This window comes from Theropithecus gelada, chromosome 16 (assembly GCF_003255815.1).
Source record: "Theropithecus gelada isolate Dixy chromosome 16, Tgel_1.0, whole genome shotgun sequence".
Classification (NCBI taxonomy): domain Eukaryota; kingdom Metazoa; phylum Chordata; class Mammalia; order Primates; family Cercopithecidae; genus Theropithecus; species Theropithecus gelada.
The window spans coordinates 2040348-2063837 of NC_037684.1; the positions used below are offsets into that span (position 1 = coordinate 2040348).

General features: G+C 53.3%; 1 protein-coding gene across 1 annotated transcript in view; it reads left to right on the forward strand.

Annotated features, from left to right (window-relative positions):
* The first annotated feature begins 7556 nt into the window (after window positions 1–7556).
* FOXN1 (forkhead box N1) overlaps window positions 7557–23490 on the forward strand; it is a 31447-nt gene continuing 15513 nt past the window's right edge. The window contains exon 1 of the mRNA XM_025363169.1: window positions 7557–7770. The gene's annotated coding sequence lies outside the window, so the exon portion shown is untranslated. The remainder of the gene's footprint in view (window positions 7771–23490) is intronic.

Genomic DNA, 23490 nt, shown 5'->3' on the forward strand with positions numbered 1-23490 from the left:
CACCTTCATGCCCAAATGAAAAGGGGGGCTGGGCTGTGAAGAGAGAAAACCAGAAAGGATTTCATACTGGATCCCCCTGGGCCAGGCTTTCACTGGGTCCTCCCAGAGCTGGGGGTTGGGAGTGCAGATAGGAGGGGGCACTGTGCGGGCGAGTACACAGGTGTCCCCAGGGGACAGGGGGTCCTGACAGGACATGCCAGGCATCCCAGAGAGCCAGGACTGTCAGGCGGGGGTGGCTCCAGCCCCACCCTGGCCCCCCAGGCTGGCATTCCTCACTCATGAAGCACAGCCATAAATCACGGCTCCCACTCAGACCCACAGGAGGACCCCCTCCCACCCACCAAAGCCCCAGGCGACAGTCCCCTGCCTTGGAAACAGGTCGGCCCCAGAATGGTGGGGCTCCCCCAGTGGCCTACCCACAATGTGGTGGCACCCTAAGGAGCAGCCCAGCCCCATCTGCAAGTTACTTCCTTCTGGACCCTGGCTGGGGAAAACGAGAGCATGCTTCTCAGGGTGCACATGCCCTGCCCACTGTTCTCGGCACACTTCCCCTTCACTCCGGCTCAGAGAGGGACAGGTGTGGACTGAGATCACACAGCAGTCCCAGAAAGTGAGCACCGGGCTGGCCCTGCATTCTCCGGGAAGGAGATGGACACCAGCCAGCCTGAGGGTCGAGAGTTCGGCCGTGGTGGATGCCCTGGCAGGGCTCTGCGGCCAAGCCTCCCCTAGGTGCTCAGAAAACACCCTCTTTAGCAGGCAGGAGGGTGGACAGGCAGCAGGTGGCACCTGTCGGCCTAATCACCATCATTAACTGGGCAATAAAGCGGCATGGCCTGGGCCAGTCTTTGAAGGAAGGGCCTGCCAGCTGGGTCAGGTTTGCACAGGCAGCCCAGCAGCTCGGCTCCTCCACACACACTCCAGGCTGCAGCAGGTAGATGGGCCCTGCTGCGACTAGGTCTGCGGCCTCCTGCGAAGGCACCCACACCCCTTCACTGATGGCTTCTAGGAAGTTAGCAGTGAACTTTGGGTGTCTCCTACCAGCCGGACTTGTGTGGTACTGGGACTCAACAACTTCTGCGGTAGTGAGCGTCCCATTGCTAAGATCGACGAGGCTGGAAGCAACGTGAGGACAATCTGCCTGTTTGGAGCTGTGCCCCCAGTTCCTACACAGAGCCTGGCACAGCGAATAGTGCATTAAGGAGGAATGTCTGGGAAGCATACAGGAGCTTCTTGCTCCCAGAGGGAAGCTGGACACGCTCCCCTCCAAGCCTCTTTCTGGATTGCCATACGTGGAGTGCTGTGTGACTTTGAGAAACGTCTTGACCTGTCTTGGCCAATGTCACCTTAAGCTCAGCAGAGAGGCCCAGATTTCTGAGCCGAGTGTTCCCCTATCCCTGTCCCCTGAGGTCCTGGGAGTGTCCCTGTTTCCCTACTCCTTCCTCCTGCCAGCCAGCACCAGCTCTCTACGGCAACCAGAGGACCCAGGGATAGGCGGAGCTTGTTAGGGAGCTTGTGGAGGCAGGGGCAGGGCTGTCCACACCACTCTCTGAGTTCGCCTGGACCGGGGCCCCAGCCAAAGTGCAGCTCTAGGGGTTAAGGTCCTTGGCCCCAGACTAGGCCCCTTGGGGGCGCAGGCCATGACTTCCTGTCTCCTCACAGGCTTGGAGGGGAGGCTGCTTTTTCTGAAGGAGGGAGGGAAGGGTGGAGGAAGCTAGGGAGTGCTGGGTCAGCGGTCGGGTAGAACTGGGTGGGTGAAGTTCTGGTGGGGTACCAGCCTAGAGAGCGGGCCCCTACAGCCTCCACCCCAGTTTGGCAAGGGAAGGGGAAGGGGGTGTGCAGAGGAGGAGGCGAAGAGGGGAACAGAGCAGCCTGGTTGGAAAGAGTGTGACGGAGACTCAGAAGAGTGCTCTGAAGGGTGGAAAGACCCACAGATGTGTGTACACGGAGTCACAGATCCTTGGGTACCCACAGAACCAATAGACACATGCACAGACATGGATACCTGTGTACACACAGTTACACACATTCACACACAAACACTCATGCACACAACATTACAGGCTCTCACAGCCTGAAAGACACACAGGACCACTCCCAGAAAGACACACAGACATACACAGCCACAGCCACTTGTACACACACAGTTGCTCAGACGCCTCTGCACCCCACGTCAGACCTGAGTGTTCTCACTGCATGTGAATGCCCACACTTAGACACAGACTCTGGTACGGACATACCCAGTAGCGCATTACAGCTCCACAGACTTCATACGCACCCATGGTGACACGTGAGAGTGAGAACACAAACGTAAATATGTACACACTCATGCAGAGGTACACACTTACTTACACAGACACTGACACCAGTGAAAACACACACACCCCAGCATTGCTTCTCCCACCTCCACAGCAGGACGGATTAAGACAAGAGGTGAGAGGCCCTCCCCACCCAGCAGGACTGTGTTCCTCCACCCCGGCCCCCCCGCAAGCTCTCAGATTGGAAACTCCCTGGATTTCCCAGGGGGTCAGCCAACCAGAACAGGCTCAGACCTCAGCCCAGCTGCCCCGCCACATGCCCTTCACAGCTCTGGGTGCTTCTCCATCAGCCACAGCCAATGAGCTGCCTGCTCTTCCCCAGGAAGCTCACCCTAATTAACCCCAGATCTCCCCACCCCTTCTTTGACGTGGGGTCTCTGGGCCTCAGGGCCTCATGGCAGCTTTGCCCTGTTCCTCTGTGGATGTTCTTCAGGGTCTTGCACACCAGTGGAGTGAGACTTGGAAAGCAGCAGGCTCAAATCTTGGGAACTCACTTTGGAAAAGCAAGTCCAACCTGCATGAGCAGAAGCGGACAGAAGATGGCCAATCCAGATGCAGGGTTCAGGGAGGGGTGCCCCTCCTCCATCATACTGGGGCTCCCAAGGGTGGGCACATGCTGTTCCTTCTTCCTAGCATCCCTAGGGTCTTTCCCCAGACTGAAGCATAGCAGACATTGGCCCCGGGATTTCCATCCCTAGCCAGGGCTGTTTTCTGGCTCAAAGCAGCCCAGCCTTGGGCACAGCTCAGCAGCATACAGTGAACTGCTTCTAACCTCCAGTCATCAGATGGACAGAGCTTCCTCTGGCCCCAGCCTGTCTAAGCACCTAGCTGCAGCTCCTCCAGGCCAGAGCCCAGCTCAGCTCCACCTGAAGACCTGAAATGAGGGTGCTGGAGTGTGGGACCAAAACTCCAGACAGAAGTCCTTTCCCAATACTGCAGTAGCTGGAGTTGAGGCTAGACACCAGGACAGACTTTCTGGGCCTAGGAGAGCATTCTGAAGGGCTGGCATGGTGAGAGAAGGACAGGATGGTCCTATATAGAGACAGAGGAGAAACACCTCACAAATCCCCTTTCAGTCCAAGGTCTGTGGCAATCCCAAGGTTCCTGTTTCAACTCCCAGACTGCATGCAATGAGGAAGTCATGCTTCCCAAAGGAAAGAGGGAGCCAGAGCCAGAGCCCGCACCCATTCCTGGGGCAGAGGTGGATCCTGACTTGGAAGAGAAAGAAGTTCATCTCATCTGCCAGAAGCAGTCTCACTGTGGGAGGCGACAACTACAGTCTCTCCTGGGCATCCCATCAGGGCCTCCCTGAGACCCTTGGCCCCTGAATTAATTTGCATTTTCTTGATTTTTAATGAAGTTGAAAATCTTTTCACTTGTTTCTTGGCCATTTATATTTTACCTGTGAATTGCTTGTGTCATTTGCTGATTTTTCTGTGAAATCATCTTATTATTTATTTAGAGGAGCTCCTTATATATTGTGAATATTAACCCTTTATCTGTTACATATGTTTCAACACTTTCTTCCAGGCTATGTTATGTCTTTTAACTTTGTTCACGTTATATTTTGCTCTAAAGAAATTTACAATTTTTATTTAGTCAAATCTGTCAATATATTCATTTATGGCTTCTGCATTTGATGTCATGTTTAAAAATGCCTTCTTCTACTCCATAATCATAAAAATGTTTCCTACATTTTTTCTATTTGTTTGTATGATTTTCATTTTTACATTAGATTGTTAATGCATCTGGATTTTTAAATGTATAGTATGAAGTAGGATTTAACTTTATTTCTTTCCAATGGAAAGTTCATTGTCCAAACTCCATTTATTAAATTTTTTACTTGCTACCTTAAAATACTTTGCAGTCCAGATGTCCTGGCTCAAGCCTATAATACTAGTGCTTTGGGAGTTTGAGACCAGCCTGGGCAACAGAGCAACACCCCATCTCTACAAAAAAAAATTTTTTTGTTTAACTAGCTGAGCATGGTATAGCTGTAGTCCCAGCTACTGGGGAGGCTGAAGTGAGAGGATCGCTGGAGTCCAGGACGTGGAGGCTGCAGCGAGCTATGATCATGCCACTACACTCCAACCTGGGCAACAGAGACAGATCCTATCTCAGAAAAATAAAGTAAAATACTCTACTATTATATACATATTTTAAAATACCTTGTTATCATATGCCCATTTCTCACAAATATCCAAGTTCATTCTGGACTCTATTACCTTCCATTAATTTATTTATTTCTGTATCAAAGTTGCAGTTTTAATTGTGGAAGCCTTATTGAACATTTTGAAAACTGACAGGGCAAGTTACCCCTGTTAGTCTCCTTTCTCAAAAAGCTCCAAGCTATTCTCATAGATTTACCCTTCCCCCAAACTACAGAATCAACTCATCATATTTGGGGGGCAAAAAATCCCTTAGACTTTTGATTTGAATTGCATTCAGCTTATCTTTAGAGGAGAATTGACATCCTTACAATTTAGTCTTCTTGTTGTTGCTGTTTTAGAGACAGGGTCTCAGCATGTAGCCCAGGCTGGTGTCGAAACTCCTGGGATCAGGCGATCCTCCCACCTCCTGAAGTGCTGGGATTACAGGCATTAGCCACCATGCCCAGCCTTTTTTCTTTCTGCTTTTCTTTTTTTTTTTTTTAGCCTTCTAGTTCAGGAACATGATATGCCTTTATATTTATTCAGGTCTTATTTTATGTTTGTCAGTAAAAATTTATTGTTTTCTTCATGTAGATTTCTTGTATTTCTTATTAAGTTTGTTCCTGGATATTTTGTATTGTTACTTTTGTGAGCTAAATCTTTTTGTCTCCTTTTTTTTTCTTTTTGAGACAGGGTCTCACTCTGTCCCCCAAGCTAGAATGCAGTGGCTCACTGAAACCTCTCGGCTCACTGCAACCTCTGAATCACTGACTCAAACAATCCTCCCACCTCAGCCTTCCAAGTAGCTGGGACTACAGTCGCGTGCCACCCCACCCAGTTAATTTCTGTATTATTCGTAGAGACGGTGTTGCTATGTCGCCCAGGCTGGTCTCGAACTCCTGAGCTTAAGAGATCCACCCGCCTCAGCCCCTCAAAGTGCTGAGATTACAGGTGTGAACCACCACGCCCAGCTATCTCCTATTTTAATTGGTTGTTTTAGTTGTATAGAAATGGTTTTGATTTTTATACACCGGTATATTCTGCTATCTTACTACATTCTCTCATTTGTTGTAATAGTCTTTTAATTGATTCTCTTCGATTTCCTAAATAAACATAACATTTGTAATTCTTGAAGGTTTTGCATCCTTCCTCCTTATATTAATGCCTTATTTCTTTTTCTTATTGTACTGGTTGGGGCTTTCGGAATAATGTTCATTGATAGCAACCATGGCAGCCTTCAACTTACAACTTTTGTGGTTTTCTGTGCCCAGAGTATCCATACAGAAATACCTGTGAGTCTAGAAATAACAATTAGCTCTGTGTATATCAGATAGAAGCAATTAGCAAACACCCAGGTCTTGATAGCTGCCCTTTCACTGTGAAACTCCATTGACTATTAGGGTTAAGGGAGCAGAGCTTTGAATGCTACTGTGAGTCCCAGAGAAAGGTGGATTGAGTCAGGGTGCCTGTCCTAACCCCAGAACACAATTCTTATACCCGAGTGGGCATGCCAGCACGTCCTCATTTCTTTCCCAGCACCACTGGCCTTGGTGAAGAGAAAGGGGCCACTTGGGGTTATGCTGAGAACTTTAGACATACAAACATATTAAATCCTCACAACCACCCTATGGGTGAGTATCACTCCCTTGTTAACAAATGAGGAAACTGAGGCTCAGAGTGGGGAGTATGGAAGATCATACAGCTAACCATCACTTACAAATGGGTTCCTTGCTGTCTGCCTCTGCACCCTCTTTTCTGAAATGGATATTTAGTATGGAACATTTTCTGCCTCGACTAAGAATTCTCTAAATGTTTTAGTATGCTCCACACTTGTACCAGATGACCACCACTCTCCCCCGGTCAGGGTTGATATTACCTCTCTCCTTGGAATGAGATAGTCACTGGGGAAGAGCTGACTTGTCCATACCCTCAGGCCAGAAGCCAAATCCCAGACTTTGCTGGGCAGCAGTGCTGGTACAAGGTCCCTAGAGCCTTTAGCTCCAGGAAGAGACACAAGTGGGCTTAGAGGCCAGTGCAAGGGTCAGGGAGATGGAGGAAGGAAAGAATGACCAAGGACAAGAGACAAGGGGGTGGAGGGCAAAGAAGATGGAAAGGAAGCAGAGAGAAGGAGATGAGGACAGGGTCTGGGGGAGCAGCAGAGAGAGCTGTCAGGGAGCAGGGACAGGCTCCAGGACTGAGTCCAGCTGAGACTAGGGAGGCTTCACCCTCAACATGGACTCTAAGGGGCCAGAGACCAGGGCAACAGCCACTCAGGTTTCTGTTTCTATCCTCCAAACCGTGAAGAGTGGCCATGGGATGAAGACACAGAACCAGGGAGTCCCCATCTCCACCCCCACAGACACCCACATGCTCACACAGGGCTAGACTGCTGACCCACAGCAGAGACGGGTGCACAGACATAAGCGTGTCAACACACGGACGACACACAGGCCTGAGTCCAGGGACACAGAGACAGAGACACAGGGGAAGACATGCAGACACATGCCCACCCAGGAGACAGATGTACAGACCCAGGGGGAGATGCAGACAGACTTGCATGTGTCTCCCCCTGAAGAAGAGGGAGATGGGAGTCACCGGCACATGCTCAAATGGGTGCACACGCCCCCACCCACAAGGAGACACCCTCGAGGTGCTGCAGGAGCTGTGGGGAGACAGACAGATGGCTGGCAGTTCCCAGCAAATCTGTGCTAATGCTTGGCCCTTGAAGGACCCAACCTGTCCATGCTGTGCCTCAGAGAACCCTGGGGGCCACCCAGCGCTGTTCCCCAAAACCTCATGAGTGGGCTCCATGAGCATACATGTGGTGACCAGGCTCTCCTGACACACGTGCATGCTCCGACAGGCCTGTGCCCCACCTGTGGGGGGGGGTGGGGCAACATCCCCCTTCTGGAGTGCAGGCGGGGGCCACGGGACAACCCCCACCTCCACAAGCCACAGGCTGTGCCTGCTGGCAGGGACAGGGGAGGGGGCCTGGGCCAGCTCAGGAGGAGGGAGGGGTTGGGGGGACCGGGGCGCGGCTGGGGCGGGCACGGGAGCCGGTACCTGTCAAACAAGAGCCAAGGAGCAAACTAGCTTCTTAGTCACCTTTCTCTTCTCCCCGTTTTGGCAGCAGCCCCTCCGGGCAAGGGGAAGCTGATATCATAATTATTGGCTCACCTGGCAGCTGCCTCCCCTCACCTGATGTCAGCACAGACCCAGGACGGCCGAGCTGACGGACTGACAGACGGACAGAGCTCCTGGCCCCCCAGACCTGGGCCCCCACGCCGACCTGCTTCACTGAGCAGGTAAGAGGAGCCCCGGCCCAAGTCAGCCGTGGAGGCCAGCAGGGCCGGGCTGGGGCATGGGGAGGGGGTTTGCCTTTTTAACGGGGCTCAGGAGTGACTGGGAGCACCTGGGTGCTCCCCACATTCTCACTGCAGCTCAAGGGAGTCTCAGAATTCGGGTGAGTGCCTGGAGGCCAAGGGGCACCCCTTCCCGACGCCCCCCTCCAGTTCCTTTTCTAGGTTGTCCAACTTTAACCCCTCTTGCTGTGGTGTAGGTCTCATTCTGGTGTGTGCTGGATTTTGTGTGTGTCTCTGTGTGTTGGAGAGGTGCTCACTCACCCTGTGCTGGGGGGTAATAAGGATTCAGAAGTGCTAGTTCTGGAAAACTAGAGCTGAAAGGCAGGGGCCATGTTCTCCGTCTAGTGGTTTTCCAAGTGAAGAAGGGAGAGTCCAGCTCTGGGAGCTGGGGGCACCAAGGTTTGTGCAGATCAAGGAATTGCTCAACATCTCCACGCAGCCTGGGCTGGGGTCTAGATGCCTGGGCCCATGCAGAGACCTGGGTTGCAGAAAGGAAGGAGATGGTGCACCTTGTGGCGAAGCAGACAGGTGGCAAACAGGTGTTGTGGCTAGGAGTTGATGCTGGTCGCCTTCTATCCCCAACTCCATTTCTCTCCCGCAAGACCCCTAAGGCAGAACTGGGCCAGGCAGGGAGCCCTTAGGCCTTTGGGGACTAGAGTTGGGGGTGTGAAGAGTGAAGGCCCTTAGGGAAATGGCCGAAGCAGCAGGAAGCGCCTGCCAGCTCCCCCGACTCCTCCCCACCCACTACCTGCTCAGATAAGGTTCTGGCATTCCCCGTGGAGTCCCCAGGCCCTCCCTAAATATCCAAAGAAGCCTGTTGGATGAAGAGTAGACTCTAACAAGTGGGTGTGTTTGCCTCTTCTCTTGGCACCTACAGGCATGGGGGATATGTTTAGATGTGCTTTGTGGCAATGCACAACTGGTCAGTGGGAAGGGACCCGGGTGGAGGGGCTCCTCTTGGGAAGTCACCCTATCCATCCCCTGCCCCTATGCCACTCATTGCCCACCTCAGGCAGGGCTGCCCCTCCTACTTTTCCTAATCCCTGAAGGAGAAAATCTGGCCAGTTTCCTCACAGTCATGAAGTCCCTCCTGGAGCCTCTCTGAAATCTTTACCGCTGCAGGGTCCAGCTCTGCTTGCCCCGTAACCTTCTTCCTCCCGCACCAGGGAACCCAGTTCCTCGGATCCCAGGGCAGCATCGCACTGCAGTCCTGTCCCCATCGGGCTTGGCTCAGACCCTTTTACCATCTTGCTCATTCCCTGACCACAAGACACAGGCAGTAGAAGGGCACCCCTGGTGGATGGGGGAAGGGGCAGCACCTCCTATCCTGGTCCCTTTCTCTTGTGGTTCTGTGAGGGGTCCAGGGTTAGCCAGGCAGGGACAGAGCCAGGCTGAGTCCTGAAGAGGGGCAGAGGGGGTGAGGGCTGCCCCAGGTTGGGGATCCTCAGAGGCAAAAGAGCTACAGGGAGAGGCACATGTCTTCCCGGCTCCCCGCCCAGCCCCGCCCGCGCTGCCTTTGCGAGCTCAGCTCCCGGCTCCAGGGCCTGCCGAGGCACGCTGCCCCCCCAGGCCCGGCGCCTCACTCCCTCCCAGAGCCAGGAACCTGTTCTCCTGGGAATGCCAGGGAGTTCTCAGAGGACTTTATTTCCCAGGGGCTCAGGGAGCCCCAGAATCCTCTGGACCAGTGGGTCCTGGGAAGCTAGAGAAAAATTAGGGGGCTTAGGACCCCTCCCTGCTCCCCAGCTTTGTCTCATCCACGCACTGACACCACATTGCCTCCAACCAACAGCCGTCTTCATCGTGAAAAGGCTTCATCACTAGAAGCCTTAGGAAAGTTAAAGACAAGAGGGAAAGCCCACTGGTGACACGAGCCTTCTGTCATGTGCCCTCCGCTGCCTCAGGGAAAGCCTTGCTTTCCCCCATCCCCCGGAGAGTCCCATCTGGCCTCTAAGAAAGCAACATATCACCTCTTTCCTTGGACTCTTCACCTTCTCCAGCCAGGAAGTCCTTCCTGATGTCTAACCTCCCCCTTTCAGGCTTGAGTTGACACCTGGGTTTCATGGACCAGCAGAACCCCCATTGCCTGCACAGGGCCCAGGCACATAGGCAGAGACTGTTCTAAGTCACATTGAAATGCCCTGCTTGCTTGGGCACTGGCAGGGACAGAAAGGCCCCACTCTCGCTGCCCCTCTTATTCTCTCCGACTCCACATTCTAATGAAGTTGTGGTCCACTTCTGCCTGCCTCCCCATCCGCCCATAACAGAAGGAAGGAGGGGACTGAGGTCCTGCAGGTATGCCCTCCCCTCTGTCCTTCCAAATCACAGCCTGCCATCCCCGCTGTGGCTGGAAGAGGGGAGCTCAGGAAGCCAGGATTGATAGACTTCACAGAAAGTTCTCAGCATTTTAGGTTGAGTTTGACTGGACTGTGTGACCACAGAAGGTGGTTTCCTGAGTGGAGAGGCAACCATTGATCTGGGATGGGTGGGGTTGGGCTGGCAACATGCCCAGGAGCTGGGGAAGGATGAGATGGCCTCCAGGAGCTGGGGAAAGACAAGATGACCTCTGGGAGAGGGCCTCCCAAAAGCACCAACCGCACGGTTCCAGAATACATTGGGTCTTTCCAGCTTATTCATCTCCATCCCCTGCCCTCCCTGCCTCTCTGTGCCCAACTCCAACCTCAGCCCTGACCTTTCCACCTGTCTCTGTCTCTTTCCCCATCACAACCTACCTCCATTCCCATCTTCAATCCCAGCCTAGTCCCCTTCCTACTCATCCTCATCCCCAAACTTGCCTCCATCACCACCAGCCCATCCTGCTCCTTCCTCCTTACCTCACCTCGTCACTCCCACCTCCAACCACACTCCTATCCCCATCTCCCCCTCCTACTCCATTCCTCAAGATGTATCTCCCCCTATGTCACAGGTTCCCTTGGAGTCCAACACCTCTCACCAGCATCCCCGCCAGGTTCTGGGGTGTCCTCCAGGTTCTCTGAATGTTGAGGAAAAGCCCAGAGCCATGCCAATGGACAAAACGGGCAGGATGAGATCATCCCTGGAGCAACCCTTAGCTCCCTCATCCTATCTGGGCCATAAAGGCTGGATGCTCGCCAAACAGTAAAAATGAGTTCAGATGCAACAAGACAAGTGGAGACCTAGTGTCCAGACAGACCTCCACACTGCGGGCATGTGGCAGTGAAGGGAGGATGGAGAGACACTATCAGAGAGCCCCGAAATGGGGCTGGGGCAGCCTTTCTCAGGGGGCCGGGAGTGTAACTGATCCTATTAGGCATGGAGGGCCAAGGAAGGGGGGGCACGGAAGCAGGAGCAGGGATTTTTAGGGTTGATTAGTAGTGCGCATCCCCGGGTCTCTACCCTACCCGTGGCCCTTGCTTAGTCAGCTCAGATTAATGGGGCCAGGGAGAGAATTCGCTGAATCGTGATCTCTTGAGGAACTTGACTGAAGAGCCAGCCTGTGAGTCATGGGGAAAAGGGAACCTGTGCTCTCAAAGCTACTCTAGAAGCTTCCAGGGGAAGGCACCCCTCAAGACCCTCCCATCCCCTTCCAGGATGCAACAGAGAGCCCACTACAAGGTCTGAGCCTCGCCCTCCACCCCATGCTCACAGGAGGATGCATGGTCAGTCAGTTCCAAATCCTGCCCTCATACACTCTCTGGGGCCCTCAGGGCTCCCCCCACTGCCTCTGACAAACTACAGCACAGACACACACACACACAGACACACACACAGACACAGAGACACACACAGAGACACACCCAGACACACACACAGAGATACACACATGCACACACACATACATATATACATACAGAGAGACACACACAGAGACACACACACATAGACACACAAGCACGCACACACGCAGAGAGAATGAGAATGGGGTGCATCCCTGGAACCAGATTGCCTGGAGACAGTTGGAGGCCCCACCTACACTTGTAAATTCCACAGCCATGTCCCAGACTGCACCAGCCCATCAGTCTCGGAAGGCATAGGATGTACATGAGGAAGGACACACACACACACACATACACCGCTGTGATCAGAAAACCCAATTATCAGACTCTGCACTTAGCACCCCTCCTCCACGCAGGCCCAGAGCGACCACAGCAGTCCTCACTGTCAGTGGGGGCAGTGTCCCCGGCTTCCTCTGGAGAGGGTTCCTGGAGCCTACACTGGGCACCAAGAGCATGTAGCTTTATAGAGGTGGCTCTGCTTCTCTGTGCCTTCCCATGAGCATGTCCAATCTGCCTGAAGTGGGAAGGGTTTTGGAGAAAAAATTATTTGGGGTGGCAATGCCAAACCCAGGATGCTCTGAGGATGGTCAAGGAAGAAAGATGGCAGCTGTAGCCAAGGAGCTGGATGGGCTCAGGAAAACACCCCCAGAGCCTGCCCCTTCTTCAGGGACATGATTAGGTGCTCAGAGCTGCTTCCCATAGCCCCGCAGCCTGGAGGAAGGAGCAGTGCACAGACGCTTGCATAGCAGGGAGCAATCTCTCCCACTGGTGGGACCTCAGTTTTCCCATATGTCAAATAAAGAGGGGCTTGGGTGGGAGGGCCTCCCAGGGCACTTCTCACTCCGAGGCTTATTAAGTTCAAGGAGATAACCACCTGCCTGTCCCCTGTGCCAGATGGCGTTGAGGGAGGAGGTGCACCAGTTTGTATTTGTCTTGTACTAAATCTGTATTATTAGTAGTGGTGGCAGAATTAATATCCCTAATAATAGATTGGTATTAATGAGCAGTTCTGATAATGATATGTACAGAGTGTGAGAGGCCCCTGGCCCAACAGACAGTGGGATCCTGGGCCATTTCTTTGCCCCTACTCAGGTGGACAGGCAAAGAGGGAGCGCACCAGCAAGACAAGGGCCCTCTTGACCATCCCCCTGGGGCACACCCCTAGGAAGGGCGGATGGTTAAAGGTAAAAAGATCTCACTCAGCCCCATCCCACTCCTGAAATCGTACAGGCCTAGGACCCCAGGGGAGGAGGCAGGGGCACCAGACAAGCTGGTGCTGGTTTAACTTCTGAGGATTTTGACATTCTGGTTCTCACTCGGTCCCCAGGACAGCCAGGTGAAGTATGTAAGGCAAAGATGAGGACCCCGTTTTATAAAAGAGGGAACGAAGTTTATTCCCATGACTAGCCCACACTGAGAGCAGAGCTGGGAGAGGACCCTTCTGCAGTCCTTGGTCAGGAGGCCTCACTGTGAGGGAAAAGGGGGATTCTGCAGGGAAGCCAGGATCTGGGCTCAGTGAAGGTTTCCAGAGATGATAACGCCAGGTTACGGGGGAGGTGAGACCAAGCTCCAACATGTCTGTTGGTCTCAGAGATCAAATCCTTTGCTGCCAATCACTGCCACAGCCCATCAACTCCAAAGCCAATTACGTAGGTAGCCCACAGGAGGCTGGGGGTGGGACCATCAGGCTCAGTCCTGGGTGACTTCATTACAGAGGTGGAACTTCCGGGCCACAAAGACCCAGAGCTAATGAGTGCCTAGAGATCAACCACTTCATCCCATCCCTCAGCCCATTTCTCCATCCCCTTCAGCCAGTGTAGCTGGAGGAAGCTTGTTGTAGGAGGGATGAAGGCCAGGCTTCATAATCTGTGCAAAAGCCTCCTGGTCCTTTATTCATGCCCCACCTCATCAGCCATTCTTTGGCCCCTATCACAGCTGGGCAGACTGAGGATTTCAGGGAACCTTCTTCTCTAGAAACCAGTGTCTAAGGCCTCAGATCACCTCTTTGTGCACACTGCCCCCTGGAAGGATCAAGCAGGCAGCAAGTTCCTCCTTCTCAAAAGCCCAGCTTTCCAGTCAAGCCCTCAGGGGTTCTAGGTCACCCTGTCCATCTCCAAGTCACAGGTCAGGCCAGTTCTCACCATCAGACTCAGCCATGGCTTCAAAAGTCCCTGGGAATAGGTGAGCACCATGGCATGCACTTTTGGTCTCATATACTCCAGAGGCTGAGGCGAGACCCCAGGAGTTTGAGACCAGCCTGGGCAACGAAGCAAGACCCCATCTCTAGAACCTGGGGAAGGTGGAGGTGGGAGAGCCTTCTCCTTAAACTGCCTGTCTAAGGATTTTATGTACTCGGAACTGGGAATTGCCCTCCCTCACTAACCTTGGCAGGGCAAGCTTGCTGACCTTGCTTCTGGGAGCAAGATGTTGGGGTAGGCTTACAGCCTCAGAGCCTGGACTCCAGAGTAGGCAGGGAGGCAAGAGGGTGGAAGAGGCAGACCATAAATGACACCCAAGAGTAAGAGCAAAAGATCCCTGGGGGCTGAGGATGCTTAGGTGGGAGGTCTCTGGCAAGGAGCATCTAAGGAGTAGGAAGAACCCAATAGGGCTGATCTCTCAGACTAGCAGAGGAGAGAAGCGGTCCTAGTAGGTATGTCTCAGAAAGGAATGAATGGGAGCTTTGGGAGGTAGCATTTCTTGTTTCCTTGAAACCAAACATTCCTTTCTTTCCATCTACAAAATAAGCATCCCCAGCTTGGCCAACATGGCAAAATCCCATTTTTAGTCTCTACTAAAAATACAAAAGTTAACCAGGCTTGGTGGTGCCCATCTGCAATCCCAGCTACTTGGGAGGCTGAGGCAGGAGAATCGCTTGAACCCAGGAGGTGGAGGTTGCAGTGAGCCAAGATCGTGCCACTGCACTCCAGCCTGGGTAACAGAGTGAGACTTCGTCTCAAAAAAAAAAAAAAAAAAAAAAACAGAATAAACATTCACAGGTAGGTCAAGGACCTCCATCCATCTATCCCTCTAAATATTCATCCTTTACACTACAGATACTCACAGAAATAAAAATACTTAAAATAAAAAATAAAGCATTCATCCATCTGTCTGTTGATTTGTCCATCTGTCTAGCTTTCCATCCATCATTGTCCATCCATCAATCTTTCCATCCGATGATCTGTCCATTCATCCAACTGTTCATCTCTACATACATAAATACATCTATCCATCCACCCATCCATCCAGAGAGGTCAGGCTCCTGTTGGCCTCCCCAGGGCTGCTAGGAAGGGCCTGTGGTCCTGTGGCATTTATGGGGCATGTGACCTGCCTGCCTGGCCTGGGGAGACAGCCCCGCCTCAGCCCTCAGGCAGGGGGCCGGTCCAGGAATGTGGGAGTATTTATACCTCGATGGAGGCTCCTGGGGAGCTGCAGGCTGGATGACTCCCCGAAGCAGTGATGGTGGCCATGACCCAGAGCCCACTGTGAGTCCTTGGATTTGGCTTCTTTGGGGCCACGGCTGGGTGGCAGAGGCTAGAAAGGGGCTGGAGAGACAGGAAGCTGCCCCCAGAGGCAGCCAGGGATGGCGAAAAGGAAGGGGTGCTGGGCAAAGGAGAGTGGGAGACCGGACGCTGTTGGAGTCAGGCATCTGAAGCAAAGCTGGGACCCTCCCTGGAGAAGGGATGAGTCTATTGCCCTTAAACAGGCTCTGGTGGGTGGCTTGGTGAATGGCAGGAAGGACAGGACAAGAGGACTAAGATTACAATAGGTAAGGGTTAGAGATCGGTCCAGGGCTCAAGTGCTTTTCCAGGATGGGCGTACTAGGCAATGCTCTGGGACCAGCCTGCTTCCAGAGGCACACGGGAATGCTGAAGGGGCTTTAGGAGAGGCCTGATTTGGGGACTGGAATGACTCAGCTGCAGGTGTCAGTGGCTCACATGGAGGAAAGCGTCACCTGGGGGACATGGTAGCTTTTCATCCTTTGTTCTCCCCACTCCCCTCCCCACCCATTCTGTCCCTACCTGCTCTGCACTTGAGTCAGATCTCAAGGCAGGGGCACGCAACCCATTTTCCGAAACTGATGCTGGGTTAAGAGCCAGAGAGGCCAGAATTTTGCCCTCAGAACTTCCAACATTGATGGGGAGAAAGGAGTTAGAAACCCCCTCTTTCTTGGCATTCCCAGACCCCGAGTTTCCTGGGGTGCCCAAGCCTCAGGCACAGCCCTCAGGCCCTTCCCTGCCACCCCCGTAATTGCTGAGCTGCTCCAGGGGACCCCTCCCAGCAGCCTGTCGGGTGGAACCCCGGGTGGGGCTACAGGCCAGCACCCGGCCGGGCCCCACCCCTCGTAAAGCATGCTGCCGCAGCCAGTAACAGAAACCATTAAGGTGGAACCGAGCTGTCTCCACCTCTCTCATAAAGAGTGGGTAGGAGGCAGCCAGATGGGAGGGAGCAGGGAGCGTGAAGAGAGCCTGGGGAGGACCCCTGGTGCCCCAGGCCTACCTGTCCCTGTGATTCAGCTGCCCACAGGGGAGGCAGGGACAGACCCTCCCAAGGAAACCTCCAATGTCGCCCCTACTCACCTTTCAGGCATGAGCAGGGAGGCTGAGGCGTTTCCAAGGTGGGGCCTTGGTAATGGTTCAGCATGCTGGCTTTGAAGCCTAGGTCGGAATCCTGGGGTGCATAATTTACTAGCTGAATGAACTTGGGCAAGTCAGGTTAACCTCTCTGAGTCTCAGTTTCCTCATCTATAAAATGGGATGATAATACAGCTCCTCCCACCTGGAGTATAAAAACTCAGCCAGCTCTTCCTGATCTCCTTGAGGATGTCCTCAAGGGGGCCCCACATAAAGGCAGAAGAGGGGTGAGGTCCCAGCTGACAGCTCTGAGGGCCAGATACACCTTTACAGGGTACATATCTCCACAGGGTACACACCTCTATGAGGTACACACCTCCACAGAGTACAGAGCACATACTTCCACAGGGTACACACCTCCACAGAGTACACCTCTCCATAGGTGTACACATATCCACAGGGTGCACCCCTCCACAGTTGTGCACATTTCCAAAAGTGTACACACTTCCACTTCCACAGGTGAGCATACCTCCACAGGTGAACACACTTCCACAGGGAACACCCTTCCATAGGTGAACATACTTCCACAAGTGTACACCCCTTCACAGAGGTACACCCCTCCATGCAGTACACACTTCTACAGGGTACACACTTCCACAGGTGAACATACCTCCACAGGGTTCACACCTCCACAGGCTACACATCTTCACAGGTGTACACTCCTCAACAGGTGTACACCTCTCCACAAGTATACACTTCCACAGGTGTACACACCTCCACAGGCTATACACTTCCACTGGTGAATATACCTCCACAGGTGTACACTCCTCAACAGGCACACACCCCTCCACAAGTATACACACTTCCACAGGTGTACGCCCCTCCACAGTGTGTGCACCTCCATACGGTACATACCTCCACAGGTGAACACCCCTCCCCAGGTGTATACACCTCCACAGATATACATATCTTCACATGTGTACACACCTCCACACGGTACACACTTCCACAGGTGAACATATCTCTACAGTGGTCATACCTTCACAGGGTACACATTTCCATGGTTATATCCTCCTCAACAGATATACACCCCTCCACAAGTATACACATTTCCACAGGGGTACACACCTCCACAGGATCCACACCTCCACAGGGTACACACCTCCACAGGGTACACACCTCCAAAGGATACACACTTCTACAGGATCCATATCTCCACAGGGTACACACCTCCACAGGGTACACACTCCCACAAGGTACACACGTCCACAGGATCCATACCTCCACAGGATACACACCTCCACAGGTTCCATACCTCCACAGGGTACACACCTCCACAGAGTATACACCTCCACAGGGTACACACCTCCACAGGGTACACGCCTCCACAGAGCACACACCTCCACAGGATCCACACCTCCACAGGGTACACACTCCCACAAGGTACATACCTCCACAGGATCCATACCTCCGCAGGATACACACCTCCACAGAGTACAAACCTCCACAGGGTATACACTTCCACCAGGTACACAGCTCCACAGGATCTATACCTCCATAGGGTACACACCTCCACAGGGTACATGTCTCCACAGAGTACACATCTCCACAGGATCCACACCTTTACAGGGTGCACACCGTCACAAGGTACATGCCTCCACAAGATCCATACCTCCACAGGTACACACCTCCACAGGGTACACACCTCCACAGGATCCATACCTCCACAGGGTACACACCTCCACAGGGTAGACACCTCCACAGGGTATAGGGTACACACCTCCACAGGATTCATACCTCCACAGGATACACACCTCCACAGGGTACACACCTCCACAGAATATACACCTCCACAGGGTACACACCTCCACAGGATGCACACCTCCACAGGATACACACCTCCACAGGGTACATACCTCCAAAGGATACACACTTCTACAGGATCCATACTGCCACAGGGTACACACCTCCACAGGGTACACACCTCCACAGGATACACACCTCCACAGGGTACACACCTCCAAAGGATACACACTTCTACAGGATCCATACCTCCACAGGGTACATACCTCCACAGCGTACAGGGTACACACCTCCACAAGGTACAGGGTACACACCTCCACAGAATACACACCTCCACGGGATCCATACCTCCACAGGGACACACCTCCACAGGGTAGACACCTCCACAGGGTACACTCCTCCGCAGGATAGACACCTCTACAGGATCCATACCTTCACAGGGTACACACCTCCACAGCATACACACCTCCACAGGATCCATAACTCCACAGGGTACACACCTCCACAGAGTATACACCTCCACAGGGTACACACCTCCACACGGTACACCCCTCCATAGGATACACACTTCCACAGGATACACACCTCCACAGGATCCATACCTCCACAGGGTACACACCTCCACAGGATACACACCTCCACAGGATCCATACCTCCACAGAGTACACACCTCCACAGAGTATACATCTCCACAGGATACACACTTCCACAGGATACACACCTCCACAGGATCCATACCTCCATAGGGTACACACCTCCACAGAGTACACATCTCCACAAGATACACACTTCCACAGGATACACACCTCCACAGGGTACACACTTCCACAGGGTACACACCTCCACAGGGTACACACCTCCACAGGGTACACTTCCACAGAGTACACATCTCCACAGGATACACACTTCCACAGGATACACACCTCCACAGGGTACACACTTCCACAGGGTACACGCCTCCACAGGGTACGTGCCTCCACAGGGTACACTCTTCCACCAGGTACACACCTCCACAGGATTAGCCTCAGCATCTTTAGATACTAGTGGTCCCAGGGGCTCATTTGACTTATAAAGGGACTGAAGTACAGAAAGGGGATGTGAGTTATCTAACGTCACACAGCCAGCAGTGTCCCCTGGCCCCTATGCCTAAACAGCCTCATCTGCCTGAGTCCTAAGGAGCCAAGAGAAGGCTCTCTGATAGGTGGGGAGATGTTGATGGGTAGAGGGGGCGCAGGCCGGCTGTTTGTGAGAAGGGCACAGAGCAGGAATGCAGTAACGATGAGTGTGGATCCTTGATGATTATTGATCCTGTTGTCAGGCTTTCTAGGGAATTTCCCACTCGCCATCCCCTCTACTCATGTCAAAGGGCCGTTTCTTTCTTCTCTCTGATGCCAGGGCAGATCAAGTCCACCTCTTCCATTCCCACTCCCCAAGGATCATGGCAGGCAGAAGGTGGCCAGAAAGTCCAGATGCTGAAAGGTCTTTGGTCAAGGTTTTGCCAGGGGTGCACCCTGGAGAGGCAGTGTCTGGGGGTATGGTCGTGGCTCTCAAGACCTGAGAGTCAGATGTGGTTTTCCGTCAGCTGTGTAGCCCGGCGCAGGTCATTTCTTCTCTCTGGGTCTCAATTTTCTCCCCTAAAAAATGGGCTTAATGACCTTGCTCCCCTGCCAGTGGTGTGTTGGTAAATGCTAACCAGTTAACTTTCAAAAGTAAATAAATCATAATGTTTAAAAAGGCTCTGATTTGTAGGATTTGCTAATTTCCATGGGCAAATACTCCCACTGTGGCTGATCTCCACCAATTTCACTGGACATGGAGTTGGGAAGAAATGGGCACAATTGACTCTCATGAGCCCCTACCAACTGGCTCTGCACACCACTGCCCCCTATCCTCCGGGGCAAAGGGAGGATAACATGAGACAAGAGATACAAAAGTGCAGAGAGGCTAGGCGCGGTAATCTCCGCACTTTGGGAGGCTGAGGCGGGAGGATCACTTGAGCCCAGGAGGTCAAGGCTGCAGTGAGTGATGGTCATGCCACTGCACTCCAGCCTGGGCAACAGCAAGCCCTTGTATCAAAAAAAAAAAAAAAAAGTGCAGAGGAAACTTTAGAGTGCACTGCAGATGTGGAGCTGCGACAAAGGGACGCCAGGGCAGTCTGCCAGTGAGAGCCTCGGCCAGGAAGCAGGTGGCTGTGGATTGTGGTTTGTGGGTACCCATATTAAGGGGCAGGTCATGAGAGTGATCTGGAGGAGCTCCTGGAATCTGAGAAAGCAGGAGAGTTGACTGGGCCTCCTGTGCTGGAATTTGCTGATACTTGCACACACATTCTATCCAGTTCCAGTGCTCCCTGAAACTGGAACAAGCAGGATAAAGATTAGACTTCTATGAAAGATCCCTTCTGAATGCAGATGTCAGCCCCAGGACACTGGGGCCAGCAGAGAGACCTCCCGAGAGATCCAAAACAACAGAGTCAACCCCCTTCCTCTCCATGTAAGTCCCCAGGAGTTTCTACAGACACTAGCTCTACCACATGGGAATGGCGGAAATGACCTCTGAGGCCAGAGAGTCAGGAAGAGGGAAGTTTAGCCTCTGCCAATGGGAGAGGACAATGTCAAGGACCTGGAGGTAGGAGGCAGGAGAAGGCAGGAAAGGGGAGTTCCCTTCCTGATGCTCCCCCACACTCAGCCCATAACTCAGGCCTTAAATAAACTCTGTCCCACTGCTAATTATTAATAATAGCTATCATTTATTGAGCAAGTACTGTGTGTTAAGCTATTTACAAGCAATATTTTATTAATCCTCCAGAGAGGAATGTATTTATTAGTCCTATTTTACAGACGAGGAAACTGAGGCATGGGGAAGGAAGTTAAGCATCATGCCCAACCAAAGTCCCACAGTTCCTGTGATTCAAATCCAGCCCTGACTCCAGGTCATCCAGCTTCAGGGGCTCTGCCAGTTACTCCAGGGAAGGGTCAGGACCAAGGCAGCCTCATCCAGGTTCCTGCAGTGAGCCTTTCCTAGTGCTGCACAGGAGCCCCTCATAAACACCAGTCAGAGGCCTTCTGACCAGCCCCTGAGGACCCCCTCTCTCCTGGGCCGTGTGGCCTTAGGAAAGTCACTTTACCTGTTCCCTGGGCCTCACCTGTAGAATAGAGCTTTAGCTGCAACCAAGGGGCATCATGGTCACCAAAACAGGAGTCCCCACTTACAAAACCTGCCCAGAGGAATCCCTGAAGACCAGTAGGAACCTCTGCATCCTTCATGCAAATTAAGGGGTGGGCCTCTGAACTCTGCATAACTTCCCTGGTTCTCATCCTGGCCCCAGGGGATTGGAAGAGGTAGCGGGATGGTTTGGCCAAGCCAGGCTGTGAAAGTCATGGCTGTGAACTGAAGCCTCTGTTAAGGCCTCTGACATGCAGGAACTCGGCTGGAGCTGGAGATGATGTCCTGGGGAATAGGGAACAGGTGCAAGAATGGGGCGAGGCCAACACTGTGGGGATCATTCCGGGCAGGCCAGACCCTCAGGAGGTGGTGCACGCCTGAGCTGGAGCTCAGAGAGGCCTCCCCAGGTTCACATCTGCAGGGCAGCAGTGCTGGAGTCTAAGCCAGGCTGAGTGAAGGCAGGCAGGTAGGGAGGGCTAGCAGGGGCAGCTGCCACCTGGGGCTTCGTCATCAGCCAGTCGCCCCAGGGCTGCCAGGCCTGAGGCAGCGAGAGCATCAGAGAAGCTGTAGAGCCTGGGGCCAAAGGCCCCTGGGCCCAGCCACACTTGGCCAACAGAGGCCAGATGTATGACACGTGGCCTTGAGCATTTTCCCTGTGCCAGCACCTTGTGCACACCATCCTCACAATGACCCTGTGAGGTGGGTCCGTGTGCCCCATTTCCCAGCTGCAGAAAGTGAGGCACAGAGAGCTACACAGTTTGTTCAAAGTCACACAGTCAGAAAGTGACAGAGTTGGGGCTGGAATTCAGCTGGGCTTGACTCCAAATCCTTGCTCTAAACCATTGTGCTACCCCACCTGCAGGGAGGAGAGTGGCCACCCTGCCCAGGTTACAAAGCCTGACATCTGGCGGGGAGGAAGGGCCCCCAGCCTCCCATTTGGAGCTGGAGGATGCCTTGGGAAGGTGCCAAGCCCACTGCACCACCTCCCGAGAAGGCAGCTCTGGGCCAAGGTGAGGTGTGGCCGCCAGGCAGGCCCGAGCTGTCCAGGAGGAGCTGTCCAGGGAGCAAGAGGCAGTGATGCGGAGCGGGAGGTGGGCTGCCCCGCACCTCGGGCCCCATGCCTGCTCCGCTGTGGTGTCCCGTTACGGCCAGCTCGGCGCTTTCCCGGTCACGCCACATTTAGCATTGCGGAGTGAGCAGGCGCCAGGACGTCAAGAAGGGGTGGTGGGGACTCTTGAAGGGGCGGGAGAGTCTCCCACCAGGCCCCCACCTGGACCCCGGCTTCCAGCCCCTCCACCACTGATCCCCCATGGGATCTTTGGGCAAATCCTGTGGGACTTTGGGCAAATTGCCTCCCCTCCTTTTCCCTGTTACCCGCTCTGTCAAATGAGGTTTATTGATGGTTTATTCAGCAAAGATGTGCCAACCCCAGCCTGGGTACCACGGGGCCAGTGAGGCCACCTCTCTCTCCCAGAGCTCTGGAAAGAACATGGCCTGGGAACAGCACAGCTGCCCTGCTCCGACTTGAGGGGGTCTTGGGTAGAAGGGGTGAGTGTACACCTCATGCTTTTCTTGCTGTCTGGCCTCCCAGCTTAGCCTACCCCAACTCTGACACCCACCCAATGAAGAAACCATAAGCAGAGTGCAAAGTCTACAGTCAGGCAGACCAGAGTTCTTGCCCCTGGGTGACTTGGGCAAGTCATGTAACTCCGCTAAGCTTCAGCATCCTCATCTGGAAGGTGGGGTCAATAATGCTCCTTCCTTACAGGGTTATTCTGATAGACCAACGAGAAAACCATCCAAATAGTTCACACAGTGGCCAGCCCAGAGCAGACCCTCAGCAAACTGTAGCTTTTATCAGAGACCACTTGGGCAAAGAGAAGTACATTCAAGAGGAATTGCTCTTGCAGGTGGTAAAGGAAGGCAAAAAGCTGAGGATAGTAAGAGTGAGAGGCCGGGCATGGTGGCTAGACTGTAATCCCAGCACTTTAGGAGGCCGAGGCAGGCAGATCATCTGAGGTCAGGATTTGGAGACCAGCCTGGCCAAAATAGTGAAATCCCTTCTCTACTGAAAATACAAAAATTAGCCAGGCGTGGTGGCGTGTGCCTGTAGTCCCAGCTACTCTTGAGGCTGAGGCAGGAGAATCACTTGAACTCCGGAGGTGGAGGTTGCAGTGAACTGACAGCATGCCACTGCACTCCAGCCTGGGCAACAGAGGGAGACTCCATCTCCAAAAAAAACAAATAAATAAAAATAAAAACAAAAATACAAAAAATAGCCAGGTGTGGTGGTACAAGCCTGTAATCCCAGCTACTCTTGAGGCTGAGGCAGAAGAACTGCTTGAACCCGGGAGGCGGTGGTTGCAGTGAGCCAA